Genomic DNA, 4629 nt, shown 5'->3' with positions numbered 1-4629 from the left:
TTGTTTGTTTGTTTGAGATCTTTCTTGTTTCTTAATGTAGGCATTTATCTCTAAATTTCCCACTTAGAACTGCTTTTACAGCATTCCATACGTTTTGCTATGTTGTGGTTCTCTTTGTTTCAAGATATTTCTTGGTTTGCCTTTTGATTTATTCTTTGACCCATTGGTTATTCAAGAAAACATTTCATCTCCATTTATTTGTGAATTTTCCAGCTTTTCTCCTGTTGTGGTCAGATACCGTTGTGGTCAGAAAAGATACTTGGTATGATTTCAATCTTCTTAAATTTGCTAAGACTTGTTTTGCGATCTATCATGTGATGTATCCTTGAAAATGTTTCCTCTGTGCTTGAGAAGTATGTGTATTCTGTTGCTGTTGGGTGAAATATTCTGTATGTCTTAGTTCCATTTGCTCTAGAGTATGGTTCAAGCCCAATGTTTCCTTGTTGACTTTTTGTCTGGATGAACTATCTATTGTTGAAAATGGGCTGTTGAAGTTACCTGCTATTATTGTATTGTTTATTTCTCCTTTCAGTTCTGTTAATATTTGCGTAATATATTTAGGTACTCCAATGTTGAGTGCATATATGTTTATGGTTGTTATATCTTCTTGATGGATCGACTCCCTCATCATTATATAATGACCATCTTTGTCTCTTGTTAGAGTTTGTGGCTTAAAAATTTATTTTGCCTGATGTAAGTATAGCTACTCCTGTCTCTTTTGATTTCCACTTGCATGGAATAACTTTTGCTATCCCTTATCTTTAAGCCTATGAGTATCCTTAAAGCTGAAGTGAGCCTCTTATAGGCAGCATGTAGTTGGGTCCTGTTTTCTTGTTCATCCCGCTACTCTATGCCTTTTGATTGGAGAATTCAGTTCATTTACATTTAGAGTAATTATTACTAAGTGAGGACTTACTAAGCCATCTTATGTTTTCTGGCTGTTTTATAGTTTCATTACTTTTTTTTCTTGCTGCCTGCCTTTGTGGATTAATGATTTTCTGTAGGGTATGCTTTTATTTTCTTCTCTTTATCTTTTTGTGTAGCAACTGTAGATTTTACTTTGTGCTTACCATGAAGCTTACATAAAACATCTTTTGTATATAACAGTCTATTTACATTGGTAACAATTTAACTTCGATTGCATATAAAAACTCTGTCCTTTTACTCCCCCCTTTCATGTTTTTGATATCACCATTTATATCTTTTTGTATTATGTATCCTTTAACAAATTGTCAAAGCTATAGCTGTTTTTAATACTTTTGCTCTTTAACCTTTGTACTAGAGTTAAGTAGTTAACACATCACCATATTGCAGCATTAGGGTATTCTGAATCTGGCTATATGCTTAACTTTACTAGCGTGTTGTGTATGTTCCTATGTTTTCATGTTACTAATTAGCGTCCTTTTTTTTTTTTTTTTTCGGGTTGAACTCTTTTCAGAGTTTCTTGTTAGGCAGGTTTAGTGGTGATGAATTCCCTCAGCTTTTGTTTATCAGGGAGTCTATTTCACCTTCAATTCTGAAGACCTGGTTTACTGGGTAAGGTTTCATGGTTGGCAGTTTCTTTCTTTTAGCACTTTGAATATGTCATCCCATTCTCTTCTGGTCTGCAAGTTGTCTGCTAAGAAATCCATTGATAGCTTTATGTGGGTCCCCTTGTATGAGAGCATTTTTTTCTTTTACTGCTTTTAAAATTCTCCCTTTGTTCTTGGTTTTAGACAGTTTTATTATCATGTGTCTTTGAGAAGATTGTTTTATATTGAAATTTTGAGGTGACCTATGAGCATCATGAACTTCAATGTCCAAATATCTCCCCAGATTTGGGAAATTCTCATCCATTATTTCTTTAAATGAGCTTTATACCCCTTTTTCCTTCTTTTCTCCTTTTAGGTTTCCAGTGATGCATTACATTATTTCACTTGATGGTGTTCCGTAACTACTATAGGTTTTCTTATTTTCTTTTTGTTCCTATGAGTACATAATTTCAGCTGACCTGTCTTCTAGATTTCTGTTCTGCTTGTTCAAGTCTACTGTCGAAGCTGTCTACTGAATTCTTCAGTTTAGTCACTGTATTCTTGAACTCCAAAATTTTTGGTTTTGGTTCTTTTGATGTTTTCTATTTCTATATTGAACTTCTCATTTTGTTCTTCTGTTGTTTTCCTAATAGTGTGAAATTGTCTATCTGTGTTCTCTTGTAGCTCTCTGAGCATCTGTGGAACAATTATTTTGAATTTTTTGTTAGGTAATTTCTGGATCTCATTTTCCTTGGGGCCAGTTACCAGAGGTTTACTGTATTCCTTTGATGGAGACATGTTTCCCTGATTCTTTATAATCCCTGTAGCTTTGCATAGGTGTCTGTGCATTTGAAGAAGTAGTCACCTCTTCCAGACTTTACAGACTGACTTTGATAAGGGAAGCCTTTCACCTTTGGGTGGACGCATGATAGATCATGTTGTAACCTTGGTTTTAGTAGTGCATGGTGCCCAGTATGGGGCTGTGTGGCGTTACCAGGTCCAGCAAAGGCGTGCTGTCCTCTGGCTCCGCCCCCTGCAGTCCATAGCATTGACAACTGTGTGGTCCTTGGCACTGCAGGAGGTCTGTAGTGACAGCAAGGCTGTTGGCATTCTCGGTGGCTTTTCCAGGTCTGGCAGCGAGGGACTAGGGCAAGTGCGATGGGGGCTGGAGCCAGTGGTATGCACATACTTGGCTGCAGGGGTCAGCTGCAGGTGTTTTGTAGTGACAGGGCCAGTTGCAGACAGGCATGTAGTAATGGGGCAAGGGCAGGGGGCAGTTACGGGCATACTGGCAGCTGCAGAGGCCCTGGCTGTCATTGTATTCTCCTGTGGCTGCCCACTCTGATGCTGAGGATGCACATGCAGTAGAGGCTGGTAATGGGGGTTGGGCTGGGGACATGTAGGTGCACAGCTGGAGGGGCTAGCTGCAGGTGAGCACTGTGGTGCCAGCCAGTGACAGGAGGCCTGGCCCCATTGGTCCCTGGCTATCTGTGTTCATCTATGGGTGCACACACACTCCTGTGGGTGTGTGCACTGTGGTGGAGGCCGATGGGCGTCAGGCCAGTGGTGTGCAAGTGCACAGCTGGAAGGGCTCGGCCTGAGCATGATACTGGGGTCAGCCAGGTAAGTCTGGACTGGCGTCTTGCATTGTGCAGCTGCAGAAGCCAGAGCTGGCTGTGGGTGTGACCGCTGGGCTCTGGCAAAGCTGGGGAGACGCAAAGAGACGCAACCAGCTCGTGCCTTACACTGGTGCGGATGTGGTTAGCTAATTCCTGTGGGGCGGATTCTGGTGAAATCTGCTGGGCGGAGGGTGGCCTCCTTGAAGGCTTTGCTGGCTGTTGCCTTTGTCAGTGGTAAAATCTGCTGAGTTTGTGTGCAGAGCAGGTCTCTGTAAACCTCGATCACTCCTGCTGCATGCCAGTTAGTAATAGGCTCTGCTTTTCTTCCTCACACCTAGCTGTCTATACATCTCCGATGTGCTGGTCTGGGCAGGTGCAACTGAAGCAGTACCTTCATGCAGTTACCTAAGAGGCTGGAGAAGCTGGTCACTCGCCTGCTCTTCCTTTCCTGGTGAGAGGAACTCTGGGAAGTTCCTTCTTGGTGCTGAACAGTGCCAGGTTGGGCGATGGGACAACACAGGCAAAATGAAGTTGTTTTCCTTCTCTCCTTGGGAGATTATTCTGTTTGTTTTGTTCTGTGCTCTAGAAGTCTCACAGAGCTGATTTTTTTTCGTGGATAGCTGTACAATCCTTGATCTTTCTAGGGGGATGGGGAAACTGGGTTCTCCTCTGCCACCATCTGTTCACAACCTATCTTAAACTTTTATCAATTTTTGTGTTTAAAATATAGGAAGGGAGTCCAAGTGTGTACTTCATACTATTAGAATCTAACACTGATGTCTAGGTAGTATGAAGACATGAAAACACAGTCTTATTATTAAATAAGTGCCAGACACAAAACTGGAAGAATTAGTTGAATCCGATGGATGACAAATAAGATTTTAACAGCTTCTCAACTGATTGTAACCTTCTCCTCTTTCTTCTACTTCTGCCACTTCCTCTTCCTCCTTTTTCCAAGATTAGACTCCTTTCGCTTGTAATACTTTGGATTTTGATCTGGTACTAATGGCTGCCTAGAACTACCTTATCAGCCTTTTCTCTTGCTCTATCTTATGAAAAATCAAACATTTGTAAGGTAATAGGCCTAGGACTAAAGAATGCTACAGAACACAAACAAGTGTTGGCAAAGATGTAGAGAAAAGGGAACCTTCGTGTACTGTAGGTGGGATTATAAATTGATACAACCACTTTGGAAAACAGTATGCAGTTTCCTCAAAAAATTAAAACTAGTACTGCTATATGACCCAACAATTTCACCTCTGGGTGTATCTGAAGAAAATGAAAACAGTAATTCAAAAAGATGCATGTACTCCTTTGTTCGCTGCAACATTATTCACAATAGCCAAGATATGGAAGCAACCTGGGTGTCCATCGATAGATGATGGACAAAAAAGATGTGAGATACATCTTCTTTATCTGTATATGACATACAGACATACAACGGAATATTACTCAGCAATAAAAAAAGAATGAAATCTTGCCATTTGCAACAATGTGGA

The sequence above is a fragment of the Rhinolophus sinicus genome, chromosome 17, assembly GCF_057876585.1.
Source record: "Rhinolophus sinicus isolate RSI-liver-muscle chromosome 17, RSI-T2T, whole genome shotgun sequence".
Taxonomy (NCBI): Eukaryota; Metazoa; Chordata; class Mammalia; order Chiroptera; family Rhinolophidae; genus Rhinolophus; species Rhinolophus sinicus.
The sequence above is the reverse complement of the archived record's forward strand: the minus strand, read 5'-3'. Positions refer to the sequence as shown.